At 22.8% G+C, this 16919-nt stretch overlaps 2 protein-coding genes across 4 annotated transcripts in view; both read left to right on the top strand.

Annotated features, from left to right (window-relative positions):
* The window catches only part of LOC122500689 (neurocalcin homolog), a 233014-nt gene that overhangs the window by 909 nt on the left and 215186 nt on the right, over positions 1-16919 (top strand). The gene's annotated exons all lie outside the window — the stretch shown is intronic.
* LOC122500687 (neuronal calcium sensor 2) overlaps positions 1-16919 on the top strand; it is a 203481-nt gene that overhangs the window by 542 nt on the left and 186020 nt on the right. The window lies entirely within an intron of this gene.

Here is a 16919-nt window from a genome sequence, read left to right as displayed (position 1 = left end):
GGTGTATGTCAGGCAGATAAGAATTGAAAGTAATTACAAAACTATGAAGTAGTATTTCAGCTAAATGATAAAAATAATTAAACATATGATATTTGTAGAGGAGAAGTTTATGTTTTTATATTTTATTTGTTGATATGATTTTTTTCTTTACTGTTATTAAATTATTCTTGTAAATTAGAATTATCACACAAAGATTCTTGTGGGCTTTTCTCTAATCTTGGCATCGTTATTCTAATTTTGTCATTGAACCAAAGACAAGCGAGAGAAAAAGAATTATTACACTCCAAGTTGGTATAATTATCTAAATGGAGATTTACTCTGCTTTTAACAGGTAAATCTATCGGAGTAATTTACATCAAAACCTATTATTTCACACACACACATTTCACTTAATTAAATTTCTATTTATTGTAATTGAAAGAATTTTTTTCTTCGAAATAAAATTCTATTTACCGATTAATTAAAATTACATTAAAAAAAACCTTTTAGAGAATGAAGGAAAAAAATAATCCTCTTTTTTTTAAATGAAAAACCTTCCATATTATATCCCTTGAAAATAAAAAAAATGAATCTCGTTAAAACGAGTTTTTTCCATTTCATTGTCGTAATAAAAAATTGCAAAGCACTTTCGAAAAGAACGTTACGAAAATTTCATGTTATTACCTCCCGGTGAGAAAAAAAGGAGCTCAAATTTAGGAAAAAAGAAAATAACACACTAAAACTTTCACGAAGGAAATACCCTGAGAAAATGATTTATTGATAAAAAAAGGAAGTAATAACTGTTTAGAGAATTTATCGAGTTTTATCTGAACCTTTGGAGACTTATTTTTAGGGATTACAAGCAATTTTCCATAACTCTGCTTCTTATCAACCATGGAAATTGCTAAGGAAACCCATTTCTCAGAATGTTTCTACTGGGAATTGAATGAACTTTAACATGAAAAGTAAAAAAGATTTTTTTTTGCGCTAAGTGTTGGCCAATAATTTTCATTTAATGATTTGATGTTTTTCATATTAGGAATGTTGTTAGTTCACGTGGGTAGGCATATCACAAAAATCTTCCGGTTAGGTTTCAAATGACGATGGCTTTCGTTATGTCACGCATACAGGCATACTTATACAATCAGGCCTGCATGAGAAATAAATTGTTCAGCTGACAGGATATTAGATACAGCACAATTAAAAATATTTTTCTATTCATCTTTAAATTTAATTAATTTGATTAGAAGGGAAATACATAGTCAATTGTTTAAGAACTTTTGTTAGTTGCTTTAAGTCAAAAAATATTAATTCAGATTTTACATGTTTAATAAAACTATTTATTGCCTATTTTATTTATTAAATTATTAATTAATTAGTTTATTTATTTATTAATAAACTAGAAAATAAATTGCTATTAATTAATTAATTTTTAATAATTAAAATTGTATTTAAAGAAAAAATTAATTGTTTATATTTTTTTTAAATACAATTTTTATTACAAATCTAAATTAAATGAAAGATTTATTATGTTTTGTAATTGTAAAAACTAAAATGATTTCTCTGGTATTTGCGTCATTGATTGTTTTCAAGTTTTTCTATCCTTGAGAAAATAATATATTTTTTCTCAATTTTACTTTTCTTTCGTTTGTTATCGCGTTGTCGGTTCAAAAGGTATACATACTATTAAACACCCTTAACCTTCGTGTAATTTGTTCAATGAGTAGTCGCGAATAGCTTTTTACTCAATATTTTCATTAAACACATCTCTTCAATATAATAAATTCACCTTTATGCGATCGTAGGTTAATTATAAAAAGAGCAATCTTCTAGAAATATTGTCCTCGACCACACAACTACATCACGACTAGAGTAACTTTCATCAAATGGAAAAAAAAACAAAAAATTTATCTCGAATTACATACATTCAGTATTTGACTGATAGTTTGGGGAAAATTTCACCATTAATCAAAATTCAATAGAAACATTTTCAATACTGTAATTTATGGCTGTTTTCAACCATTTCTGCAAATTCATGCCCTTAAGGGTGTACATTCTATGCGCAGCACTAATGTATAGTAATACTTTATAAAAATAATAATAATAATAATAAATATCTTTTAAATTAAATAATATAGAATAATATTAATAATAATGATAATAATAATAATAAAAATAATAATAATATTAATAATATAATATAGACAATAATGATGATGATAATGATGATAAGTTTGCAACGGAAATATTAATTATATCTCAATAAAGATAGTTGTGAAAGCAAAATAATGAATGGCACTATATTTTTTAATAAATTTTTTTATTTTTATTTATTAGTTATTACTTGGACCATATCTCAAATTAAAAAATAGTCTGATCGTAAAAAGTTTCAAATTAAAAACAATGGAAAAACCAATAAAAATTATTGACATTTTTCAATCGGTTCAGTAATTTAAATCAATGGACCGTGATAAAAGTGGTTGTTGTTAAAAAATACAAAATTTTAAAATTTGTTCTATTAACAAAAATAAATATGTGAATTGGCAAAATAAATATCAGATTTCCTTATTGTTTAGGTTCCTAAACCTAATTACCTATTACCTAATTACCTATTATACTTTTATTTTTATTGCAGTGAGAAATTTTTGAAAATATTTATATCAGCAAAAATTTTTGTTCATTTGTTTAAAACGCACAGTTTTTCTGCAGATATCAAATTGAGACAAAAGACGAATCAAAAGTGTTGCGAAGCAACATTTTTATTTGTTTTTTGTCTCAATTTGATATCTGCAGAAAAATAATAAACGAATTTATTAAATATTTCCTCAAATTAAATTTTTATTATAATAATTAAAGGAAATGAATTCAAAATGAATTCAAAGAGGAAATGAATAAAATTATAATAATTTAGCGTCGAAGAAAAAAAATTAATTCTAAGTTGTCAAATAAAATTTTAAGTTTTTAATTTTTATTGCACTTAGTAGTTTATTTATAAATATTTTTAATAAGAAATATTTCGTCGTTTATTTGAACACTCGAAACTTGTGGATCTTGTGATTTAATTTTTTAACGAATAAAAGAAGTTATTCTTGACTATATAATGAGTTGCAAAATAGAAAAACTAAGGAGAAAATAGATATGAAAGAAGGAAATTAATAAAAGTCAATTATTTTTTAATTTAAGTGTTTTTTTTCAAGTAAAGTGTTTTTTAATGTTCGAGATATTAAAAAGTATAGTGTCAATAATTCTGATTATCTTCTTTTTTTAATTCCCAAAAGCTAGTGTAATTTAAAGGCGCAAAAATTGGGTACTTTTTCTGCAAGTATCGTTTTCTTCCGTTTTACATCTCTGTATAGCTAAGATGATGGCAATTTGCCAGATTCCCAATAATGGCACACATTGAAAGACAGTACAGGTCGACTCGATTGCAGCAAATCTATATAGCACTGCTTTTAGAACTACACTTTTTTGTTTATTGAGCTATGAAAAATCTGATTTATATACATAACCATACGATTTAGTATTATTTGACAAAAATTGCTAAATGTGTAGTTGCTATATGTACGTGGAAAAATTTACATTTACCATTCACATATAAAAAGTAATTTCCGTTTGTATAGAATAGTATCAAAGGGATCTCATCACAGCTTTACTTGAAAGGATATTACTTAAAGAGTATTGAAAATCTTTTAAAATCGGTGGAGAAATTGACTCTGTTTATTGCGAACCCATGTTCAAATATAGGGCTCTAGTGTGGGCCTTAACGAAAAATAAAAAAAAATTATTAGACTTTGGTGGTAATTGCCAAAAAAACGTTTTGATAGAAATTGGAACAATGTGGGTAAATTTCTGCTCTTTGGGAATTTTTATTGGTTAAAAAAATACAGCAAAACTGAGTGTTTTAATTATATAACTTACCGGGAGATAAATTTAAGTATATTATTGTGGTACTGTTCAATCAATTAGTTAATTATTTACGAGGATCACAGTTGGTCCCCTTAGTTACCTAATCCCCTTGTTTTCCTCTTTTCCCCTTTTTTTATCCCCTTGAATTAAGAAAATGCTCCCTAAAACACCTAAAATCTTGTATTCTCTCCCCTCATTCTCTTCTTTTTGAGAAAAAGTTACAAAAACTGCCATTTTTTGTAAGTTTGAAAATTTTCTATATAGTTACGTTTAATAAAAAAATACTTTTTGTACTTTTAAGTAAGTACTTTTTTTCTACTTTTTGTATAATTTTTTGTAACTTAGAAGAATTTAACTTAAAATTTTTTTTAAAGAAATTTTCTTCGGAAATAGTGAAAGTTATTCTGGAAATAAAAATTTTAAATATAGTAAATTTTAGTATTTTTGGAAGAAATTTTATAAAGTCCAAAGTAAAGTTTACTAATTTTTACTGAAATTTACTTCGGACATTGTAAAATTCATGGAATCTTAAAACAAAAGAAGCGTTCAAACAAATAAAGTTTTATTCAAAAGTTAGAAAAATTGAAGATTAGGAAAAATATATCAATTAATAACAAGAAAAAATCGAGGAAAAAATAGAACGAAAAATTTTAATTTTAAGAAGATGCAATTTTGATCAAAAAGCAAATATCTCAAATGGTTGGGGTACAGTTTTTACCTAAAACAAAATTTCTAATTTTATATTTTCTAAAAATTTTGTTTCTAATAAAGGTGAATTTCTAAAAAACTTTTTTCTAATGAAAGTGATTTTCTGATTTTTTTCCTTCCAATTAAGGTAATTTTCTAAAAATTTATTTTTCTAATGAAGGTAATTTTCAAAAAAATTTTTTCTAACAATATTCAATTTTTGAAATAACGAATGATTAAAAAATAAAATTTACGAAAATTTTTTAATTCTCTAAAAAAAAGTAAGTTGAGATTTCTTTAAAAAATTATAATAAAAAATATAAATTATGCAAATTTTCTAACAAAATATTTAAATAATCTAATTAAAAATCGTAATTAACTAATAGAAATTATAGGAATTTTTTTCCTAAAGGTATTTAAAATTTTCTAAAAAAATGTTTTATAAATAAATTAATTTTGGAAATTTAGGTATAAAAATGATGCAAATTTTAATTTTTTTTTTCAAATAAGAACAGAATTTTGTTAACAAATTGTGATAAGAAAAATAAATAGTAATTTTATAAATATTTTTCTACTTTTTCAAAAAGAAACTTATAATTTTGTAAACAAAATTTACAAAATTGTGATTGAGAAACAGAAAATATGCAAAATAGTTTCTATTCCTTAATCTTAATTTTTTTTAACAATTTTCTAACTTTTATAAAAATTATGGAATATTACAAATTTTAGAAAAATAAATATATTAGAAATCATAACTTTTTAGAAAAACTTTTTTAGAAATCAAAACTTGTTAGAAAAACCTTTTTTAGAAAAAAGATTTCAATAGAAATTGCTTTTTTTTAGACAAAAATTATTAGAAAATATTTTTTAAAAAAAGTGGGTATGGAGTCAAAAGTTCCAAAACAGAAGTTCCAATTCCGAAGGATCCAAATTATTATTTTCCCAAATGATATTTTTTCCAAAGTATTATTTTTCCAAAGGCCATTTTTACCAAAGTATTATTTTTCCAATAGTCGTTTTTTCCAAACATTGTTTTTTTTATTTTTTAAATTTCAAATCAAAAATTTCATTCAACGTGTGCTCATTCCAAAATTATGTTGTGAAATTAAAATTTTTTTTTTCAAATTTTAAAATAGTAAACAGTGAAATTATATTAAATTGTAAATTAGTAAAATTAGAAATTTTATTTAAACTATAAAATAGTGAACAGTGAAATTATATTAATTAAATTGTAAATTAGTAAAATTAAAAATTTTATTTTAATTTAAAATTTTATTTAAACTATAAAATAGTGAACAGTGAAATTATATTAAATTGTAAATTTTAATTATGGTAGAAATAATACAAGTCGGAAAAAAATTATTTACATATCGAAGGATTTCTGTATTACAAGCATTCAGATAGAAAAAATAATGTGAAATATTGGAGATGCCTTATTTTTTCAAACAACTTCAATACTTTTCACTTATTTAACAATTCAACACTTTTTATTTTGGAAATTTTTTTTGGAAATTTCACACTTTGGTTAATTTATATTTTGGACATTTTGGACTTTGGAACTTTTGTACTTTGGAAAAATAAATTTTGGATCTTTTCATTTTGGAACTTTTTTCTTGGAATTTTTCGATTGGAACTTCCGTTTTGGAACTTTTGTACCCCAATTTGTACCCCAAAGTGACCACCTACTATCTCAAATATTATAATTCACTTCATTTGAAAAATCCCCTTTTTTAAATTAAATCTCCTTTTTAAAAATTAAAATTCTTCTTTTTTACCTACACTGAAAAAAAATATTCTTAATTTAAGAATATGTACTAAAATAGGTGCCAAGGATGTTCCATTAATTATGATTCATAAATTTCTACTAATAAAATAGTGAGGATTCGTTTACCAATTGAATTAGTAACAGTTTTGACTAATTTTTAGTAAAAAATTACTATTTGCTAGTTGAGAAATACTAATTCATTAGTAATTCGCATTTTTTACTAGCAAATAATATTTTTTTACTAAAAAAAATTACATATAAGTATTTGTTTTAATTTTTTTTAAAATAATTCAAATATAAAGTAATATCTATTTTCTTTTTGTTCCAGGTGAGTTAAATATATTTTTTCTGTCGACATCATTCGTGAGTAAATACACATTGAAATAGTATATTATACATTATAAGTAAACTATAAATATTATCAAAGGATTAATTTGAAAATTCTGATTCGTTTATTTAACGAAAAATATTATCTCCGAAGTATATTTACGGAATTGACAATTAATTAAATTGAAAAATATTATTAGAAAATATAAATACTTATTCGTTTTGACAAATTTCTTTTCAAACAATTACAAGTATCTATTTATAACCGATGTGGTCAAATTTAGATTGTCATTAACTTTTTTCCGTAATTCGTGATTGTGTACGCTATATTTATCGTACAAATATTTTTTATATTTATTTATTATCTATTCTTAATTCTAAAAATCCCCTTTATTTAACTGAATGCTCTTTTTAAGAATTAAAATTCCCTTTTTCATCTATACAATATTGCATAAAAAAAAAATATTGTTATCTCTCAAAATTCTAAATATCTCTAAAGTTATAAATTTTCAGATTAACGGAATTTTTTTTATATCTTTTTTAAATTTGGTACAATAATATTGTGTCACGTATCAAAGGGATTAAATTATAAAGTTTTTAATTATTTAATTTTGTTTTCGCTTTTATTTATTGTTTAATGTTTCTAAATTATTATTTAACGTCTTAATGATTTTCGTATTTTTATTTTGTTTTCTGTATTATTTTCTAGACTCCCTGAAGAGGAAATCGTATTGATTTCAAAACGTTGGAGTAATTTTTATATTAAAAAACCACTTGTCCGAATGTATTCGTGTAAAAAATTTTTTTTACGTACTATTCCAATTATTCTAAATACGAAATAGAATTTACTATAAATTTGAAAACAGTTTTCTTGAAGGTGGCAAATTGATATCAAAAACCTGAATCAAATTATGATTTGAACATTTTCGGTGATCAGTTCGTTGCAATTTGATACTTTGATCGTTAATAGTGAATCAGTTAAAATTTTGATATCTGAATCAGTGACTGATTTTTTGTCTCGAATCAGTTAAAAATTAATGATTTATCAGTTGTAATTTTTTTTTTATCTAATTCAGATTTAGATGGCGTATAATATATTAGAGAGTATCTAATATAAAATGTATACATTTTGTCGAAATACACAACCAGCAGAAATTTTCACTCAATTTAATCATTTTCAATATAAGTTATGAATTATAGATACACTTGATTAAGTAATTGCAAAGTGTGATGGAGCTATTTATTTATAAGCGAATTCATCTTTTTGATACTCTAAGCATGCATATCTTCGTGATTTAAGATTTGAAATTCAACAAGTATTCTTGATTTATGATCGAGTAGTTTTGTTTTGTAGTGGTATATAGCAGAATTAATTTACCCTTATAGCCAGAGAACCCTCGACACAAAATGTTCATTTCATTCACGAATACTATATAAGTTTTTTTCGAACTATAAATAAATATAAACGAAGCAAAATACATTAGCAGATTTTTCCCTCCTTAAAATATTTCCCTATATATTTTATTGTACTATGTGGAAAGTGTTTATTTTTCAATCTACAGATTTTTTTTTTGAACGTGTTTTTATAATGTTTATTTGATAATTTATTGTTGTTGTCAAAGAAAACATTGCTTCAAAAATATAAACAAGAATAACTAGTGAATTATAAAGTAGAGATAAAGTAAATATTCCTATATCTTTTAAAAGCCAGTCTTCATCAAGTGTATTTAATCGATTAATATATAGTGTAGTAACTAGTAAATAATAATCGTTGACTCTGTAAATAAAATATAGGGCTTAGTATATTCTTGAAAGAGTACATTATATAGGGATATAACTTTTTTGATACATTACATTTTGTAATTATGGAAATAAATCTTGTGAGCATTTTCAAATATTTGAATTGCACGGTAGAAACATGAAACTAAAGTTAATAACGCACTGGACCAAAAATAATGATCAAAACTTTATAATATATTTTAAATTTGCTACACTGCTACTACTACCCTTACTACTACTACTACTACTACTACTACTACTACTACTACTACTACTAATACTACTATATAGAAGTTTTTTTTACAAATTAGATTTTTTTATATTAAAATTTCGTCTTTTTAACACATTTGTTCCTTAATTGAAAATTTTCTTATCAATCTGAATCTGAAAAAAATTCTTTTCTGTGACAAAAGAAGCAAACATTTTTTAACAAAAGAAAAGTCTTTAATAATGACCGCTATTCCACCTTGAAAAATTCTAATTCCCATCGTAAGGAGGTGAAGAATGAAATAAAATTTTTTATTTCGTCTATGTGACAATTGTTACAATTTCAGCTCTCAATTTTTAAATGCAAACAAAAATCAATTTTTCCTTTTTAAGAATGGAAAAAAATATATTTAGCAATTGCTTCAAATGATACGGTATAAAATTTTTTCTTTTTTATTTATATTAATAAATGCTCTAAAAATTCTGGACGTTCATATGAATGAAATATTTTTTTTAAATAAATAATTACAATAAAAATTAAAACAGGTTAATTAAACAAATTGAAACTCTATAAATTATTTTTTAATATGAATGTTAACAACATTCATTCAAAGGAATTAAAAAAAAATATTCATTTTAACTTAAATTGTATTTTACATAATATTGTTCTTTACAAATAAACAATTTTAATTAAATAATTACCTTTACTGTTTTATTTTAATACTTTTCATAAATGTTCAATTGGAGTATTTTCATTTCAATCTTGTAATTTTTGAAGATATTAGATCACAAACAAATATTTCGTTCATTTTTAATTTTCCTAAAATTTTGAACGTTCAAATGAACGACTATATTTTTTTTTACTTCTTTGAATTTGAATTTTATTACAGAATCTTGTTTTTTATAATTAAAGAGTTCGTTCTTAATTACAGAGAAGTTCAATTACAGTATTTTTCATTTTAATTATGTAATTTTAAAAATAGAACACAAAAAAGAATTTCATTCATTTCGACGTTCATAACTTTAGGTAAATAACTTTTAGTAAAATATTCTTAACACTACATTATGATAATAAGATTGGAAGTTGAAAAAGAAATAAATAATTTTTGTCCTTTAGAACCTCTTAAATTTTCGAGAACTTGAACTTAAATTTTTCTTTTTTAAATGATTCTTTTTCGTAAGTTTATGATTTGTATATCTGAATAAATCATTTTAAGGAGAAGAAATGTACAAAAGTTAAAAATTATTTAAGAAAAAAACTATTTTATCTTATTCAAAAGAGCGAATATATTTTTTGGTTGCATTCGAGTGATGCATGGTTTATCAAACCTAAGGTTTCGATAACTGCAGATATAACTCGTTGCCAACAGTGCAAAGCAATCGTTAGATTTCAAACGTGTAGCCAAAAATTTCTGCAGCAGTCTGTAAAATTAGAGATATTTTGTGTATACAATATTTATTCTGTCCACTACTATGTCCCTACACACAATCAATTATGTGGTACGATTATTATTGTCATTCAACCTACACAATGGAAAAAGTTTACTCTCTAAATTTTTATTGGTTAAAAATAATTTTTTTATTTATTGATAAAAAAAATATAATGATTTGATATATAGTAAAAAGTCAGTCACTGATTCGAATATAGTAATATTTCTATAATATTTTATATTTTATAGTATAATTAGTTTAATGTATTGCTAATTATTAGTCTGCTATTTATTAGTTAAATGCATTTTTAGGTTATTTTAAAATGACTAAGATTTTTATGTAACTAATTCAACCAGTCGAAATTTTTACTATAACTACTCCCTAAATTTTAATTAGTTAACATGTTTATTAATTTTAATTAGTCTTTTTGCTTTTGAATTCATAAATTTTACTAATAAATTAGTAGAAATTATTATTTATTAGTAAAATTTTCTATTTCAAAAGCAAAAAGTCATCCAAATTAGTAAAAATTTTTACTGACTAAAATTCAGAAAGTAATTAGTTGTCGTTTCGTTAATAACTTTAGTAATAAATAACTATTTAGAAAACATTTTTTTTTAAATATAAAAAAAAAATTTTTTTAATCTTTTTAAAAAAATGTTTTAAAACATTATTTACCTAAAGAATAATATTATTAAAAAAAAGTTTATCTAAGGATATCAAATTGAGACAAAAAACGCATCAAAACGTTGCTTCGCAACTATTTTGATACGTTTTTTGTCTCAATTTGATATCCTTAGATAAACTAGGAACTGATGTAGTTTTAAAATAATTAAAAATATTTTCAGAGACTTGAAGTCTGCTTCCTAAATTTTAGATATTTGTAAAAATAGTAAATTTTTTATGGATTAATGACAACAATTTTTTCACAAAATTATTAACAATTATCGCATAAATTTCACCTTATAGAAAAATAGAAAAAAAAATTAGAAAAATCAGACTTCACCTTATATATTAGTTAATTTTCTTTCTCTATTTGCATTTCGGGATATCTTCTTCTTGCACATCCGGTGTAAGAATTTATTCTCAAAACGTATAAATATATATATACATATATACAAATAAACTCTTACAATGGTCAGGGAATGTTGCCAGAACGTGTTTTCATCGTCAGATGAAATAAATTCATTGGTCGAATTTTACTAACGAACCCATTGTCCTTTTGTACTTAATCCATCTTTAACCGAGTCGTTTTCTTCGTGCCAAATATGATTGCCAAAAAAATAGCGTACTCTTACAAGGGGAATGTTTCTGGTATTTTTTTTTTAATTTTAAAAACTAAATATTCTATTTTTAATTTTTGGTATCATATTCAGAGAATTCCATGTGTTACTTGCATTTAAAAATATTTTTTGTTCTTTTTACTTTTTTTTATTTTTATTTCTTTTTACTTTTTTTATTTTTTTTAATGCAGAGAAACAATACATTTTTTTACGTTTTATATTTCGATAAAAATTACGAATATTGTGAAATTTTTTTTAAATAACGTTGTTAGGAAAAGAGCATATATATTTTTGAAGAGCTTTTTTGTTTTTATTAGCAATTTGAAAATAATGTTCACATATTCTGTATGAAATTTTTGTTTCGCTTTTTTTCAAAGTGCGGTGTTTTTTTCATATTTTTTTTCATTTTACAGCCATTGATACACGGAGAGAGAATATATATTAAATTTTGTAAAAATATTTTCAAATTGGGGAAAAAGTGCGACAAAGCGAAATTTTGATATCAAAAAATACTAAACTTTAAAAAAACTTATATAAAATTTAGTAAAGTTATATTAGAATTTAATTAATATTCTTGATATTTGATATAATTATACTAAATTTCACATAAGTTTTTTTAAAGTTTAGTATTTTTTGATATCAAAATTTCGCTTTGTCGCACTTTTTCCCCAATTTGAAAATATTTTTACAAAATTTAATATATATTCTCTCTCCGTGTAAATGAAAAATTGTTTTCTCATTTATTAAAGAAGTAAAATTTTAGCAAATTAGAAAATTTATTAAACGAAAAAAAAAATAAAAAATTGTTAAGTTTCTCAAAATAGGTTTGATTTAAATTTAAAATTTTTTTAATTTTCTTTTTTTTTAATTTTTAATTTTTTTTTTAACGTTTAAATTAGGGAGATATTTTTTAATAAAAAATTAAATTATTAAAAACATTATTAATAATACAAGTATTTAATAAAATATAATGCTACAAGCTGATGCTAAAAATAAATAAGAATTGTAATTATTGATAGGAATTTTTATTAATTTACATTTTTTAAATTCCCCTCTTCTTTTTATTTCCCTTGAAGACAGGGGTTATAAATGACCAGTCACAATTAGGGGATAGTAAAAAGAAAATTGTGAGATCGAAATCCGGAATGAATAGTATAATCTCGATGAATTACTCATTCTTATATACATATACTCCGTCCACACCATTTCGTTTATGAGAAATGAGTTTTTTTTCATCACTTGCCGGACATTTGTGGAGTTATAGCAAAATTTAAATTGAGTTACCAAAACTTTTTATTTTCTTCTTTAATTGAATTTTGAATTTCGCGCCAATTTTAATTCTCTAATTGTCCGCTAGGCGTCAAGAAGTCGTCATCGCTCACAAGCGGTAAAATTTTTCTAAATTCGACCCCTTTTTATTCTTTTCAAAATAAGTCAAATTTCTAAAATATTTCCTGATCAAAAAATACAAATTAAGCCCCTAGGACTTAATTATTTTTATACTCGTTTTATATCAATTTTATGACAGTTCTACGTTAATATTTATTATAATTTTTTCCATTAATAGAAAAGTTTATTTTTGGAAAATTTAGTACATAATAAGAATGCTAGGTTAACAATAAAAATTTTTTAATTTATTTTTTTTTTCGTAACAAATGTAAGTCAACAATAAATCAAATTTTCTTTTTTTTTTGTTTATGTTGGAAAAAGGGTTTTAATAATAATTACACATAAAATAAGTGTTGCGTGTTTCGTTATTCATTATCAAAATAAGAGCTTTATGCTTTTATCGATTTAGTGAAAGCGAGGTTGGAACGTTAACTAAAGTTCCTTTATGAATGAGATTTTTACGAAATTCAATTTGGAAAAACTTCGATATTCAGAAGTCGTGCCAATTTCAATTTGAAAATTAAATTAAAATTTAATAAAGAAATTGACGTTATTGAATAAAAATTAACTGAGCTTGAAAAACATGTGTGCCTATACAGTTTGAAAAAAAATTACATTCTTCAATTTAAATACAATTTTTTATTTTAGACCATAATTGTAAAAAGATAAAACACTCTTTTTTATATTTAGAAAGTTAAAAAAAAATTTTATTTTTTTTTTGAAATATTACACTGAAGTACGTACGTTTCATTAAATCTAGCCTGGCTTTGTACTTTCAGATTTAGACTTTAAAAGTTCTGCGTAAGTCCGTAGCAACGTAACTTCATTTAAAAGAGATTATTATAATGCTCGAGTTGATTTCGTTGTATATATATCTACCTGAAAAAATCTTTTTGCAGTACGATCTTTTTGTTTGTTCATGACCTCATTAAAATTTATAAGTTTTTTTTTTAACTTTTTATATGTGAGAAATTTTGATTAATGTGTAACATAATTAGTGATCGTAGGTATTAAGGAAAAAAGTGGAACAAAGAAGCAAATAAGGGTAAAAGTGCGATAAAGATTGATAATGAAATTTTACTATACTTTTTCTCTAATTGTATAAATATCACCTCCAACACAAACTTACATATTAGGGAAAAAGAAAGTTTCGCAGAAAGTAGGGAATGAATACAGTTGAAAGGGGAGAGAATAAGTTGTTATCGTCTCTTTCAATTGTTTATTGAAAATTCTTTTTAAATTACAAACTCTTGGAACGGACAGCTTCTAATGTAAAATTTATTAAATTGAGTTCTAAATATTTAACGAAAAATTAGTTTCAGTGTCAGTGCAAGTCTTTAAAGTTCTGAACGTTCGAATGAATGAAATTTAACAGTTTTGTTGGAATTATATTGCGTCACGTATTAAGAAACTAAATTACAATTTATAATTTAATTTCTAGTTGGGATTTTTGGGTTGTCACAGACCTTGGGAAACTTGTAGTGGTCATGGAATTTTTTTCCAGTCATGAAAAATCAAGAAAAACTGGAATTGTTGACGTTGATGTTGAGCGGCGAAAAACATTTTTTTCACGAAAGTGAAAAGAATTACGTAATTCTTTTCACTTTCGTGAAAAAAATGTTTTTCGCCGCTCAACATCAATGGCAAAAATTTCAGTTTTTCCAGAATTAAATGTTTTAACCAAAAGGTTAAAAAATTTAATTTAATTTATTTAAATTAAAGTAGGTTAAAAATTGAAATTTACAGGCTAGGTGACGACCAGAGGGAAAAAAAAGCTAAAGTCCACAACGTTTTTAAAAACGAAAACTAAAAAGTAATGCAACTAAAGACTAAATTTTTTTCAAATATTGCAACAAAATTTTTTTATAGTCTAAAATTTTTAGTATAAAATGCAACTTATTTCGATTTTTATAGTCCAAAAAAAAACTATATAAACAAATCTTTTAAAACTTATTTTTGAATCATTTTTCTAATTAAATTTTCGAAATATACAATCAAAAATGTTTTGAATAATTGAAATTTTGTAATAAGTTAATTGAAAATAATTAATTTCTTTCAAGCATTTTGTTACAAATTTTGAAAATAAACTTTTGAAGAATTTTAATTGCAAATTTTAAAAATAATTGAATTATCAAGAATTTTAGTGAAAAATCTTTAAATTCTTGTTACATGTTGGCAACATTAAGATAAAATTTTTCACCAAATATTTTTTCAAAAAATGTATTTTTGAAAGAGTTATGGAGGGGGAAAGAAAAATCAAAAATTTGTTTTTTCTCGAAAACCACTGGATCGATTTTAATGAAATTTATATGTGTTTTATAAATTAATAAGAGGAATTAAAAAAAAAAACATTCAAAAAATTTTGCTCAAAAAAAACCCCCAAAAAAAATTTTTTAATTTTCAAAAAAAAATTTTTCCGGCTGAAGCGGAATGTATCCAGTAACTGATTATTTTTAATATTCCTTGAAATTTAGTAATTATGCGTTTCTGGGGTCACTCAGTACGAATGTAATATTAAATTTTCAAAATTCAAAATGACTTGGTACATTGTGCTTCAGCCGGAATGATGCGCCACCTAGGATTTTAATTTTTTTTAACTATGTGGTACCCAATTAAAAAAATCGACAAAAATATTTCTTAAAAGTACACATTTAGGAGAATTTTCTGTAAAAATTCCATAGTAGTATCTCTAAAATAAGACCAAAAAATTTTTTTTTGAAAATTAAAAAATTTTTTTTTGGGTTTTTTTTTGGATTTTTTTCGGTCAAAATTTTTTGAATTTTTTTTTTAAATTCCTCTTATGAATTTATAAAATACATATAAATTTCATTAAAATCGATCCAGTGGTTTTCGAGAAAAAACAAATTTTTGATTTTTCTTTCCCCCTCCATAACTCTTACAAAAATACATTTTTTGAAAAAATATTTGGTGAAAAATTTTATCTTAATGTTGCCAACATGTAACAAGAATTTCAAAGTTTTTTGAGCGGGGGCAGATTTTGCATGCTTACTCCGCTAGGCCCTTTTAGAATTATTTTTAACATTTAAAAAAAAAATCATGTTCAAAATGCTTAATTAAAATTAATCAAAAAATAAATTCGTTTTTTAAATTATACAAAAATACTTTTAAGAAATTCAATTATTTTCGAAAAATTACATTAAAATAATTTTAAAAACTAATTCTTAAAATTGTTTTATCATAATTTTATGACAAGAAATCATTATCATATTATTTATAATTAAAATTCTTCAAAAATTAATAATTGATTGAATAATTGAATTTTTATCAAAATTGAATTATTGCGAAGAAATTTATAAAAAGTTTGTAAATAATTGAATTTTTTCTAAGAATTTTATTAAAAGTTTTTTAAATAATTGAATTATACTGTGAAAAATATTATTATTTGTGAAAAGAATTGAATTGTTGTGAGAAGAATTTTATAACATTTTTTTTAAATAATTGCTTTCGTGATAAATTTTATGAAAATTGTATTTTTAATAATTTAATTTCTTTAAACGTCTTATTATTTATGAAAATAATTGCATTTTTGTTAACAATTTTATTAAAATTTTTGAAAGTAATTGAATTTGGAGAAGTATTTTATTACTTTTAAAGAAAATTGAAATTTTGACGAGAATTTATTTTTGAATTTTTGAACAGAATTGAATTTCTGCGAAGAATTTTATTATTTTTGAAAATAATTGAATTATGTTCTAAAATTTTTGATTGAAATTAATTTTTAAATCAATTTTTGTCAGAAAATTCTACGAGAATTCAAATATTTAAATAGCAAAATAAATAATTTATTGAATAATTGCAATGATTCTTAAAATTGAATTCTTTCGACGAATTTGAATAAAATCTTTAAAAATAATTACATTTTTCGAGGAATTTAATTAAAATCGTATTAAAAATAATTTAAATCCTCCCATAACTTCTATTATTTATAAAAGTAATTGAATTTCTAAAAAGAATTTTATTTTTATTGAAAATAATTGAATCCTTGTAAAAAATTTTATTATTTGTAAATTTGTAAATAATTAAATTCCAGTAAAATTTTTATTTTATATAATATTATACTAAATTTCACATAAGTCTTTTTAAAGTTTAGTTTTTTATATCAAAATTTCTCTCTATCGCATTTTTTACCCAAATTGTGAAATACT

This window comes from Leptopilina heterotoma, unplaced genomic scaffold, assembly GCF_015476425.1.
Source record: "Leptopilina heterotoma isolate Lh14 unplaced genomic scaffold, ASM1547642v1 Lhet_19, whole genome shotgun sequence".
Classification (NCBI taxonomy): domain Eukaryota; kingdom Metazoa; phylum Arthropoda; class Insecta; order Hymenoptera; family Figitidae; genus Leptopilina; species Leptopilina heterotoma.
This window is presented reverse-complemented; position numbering and strand designations above follow the sequence as displayed.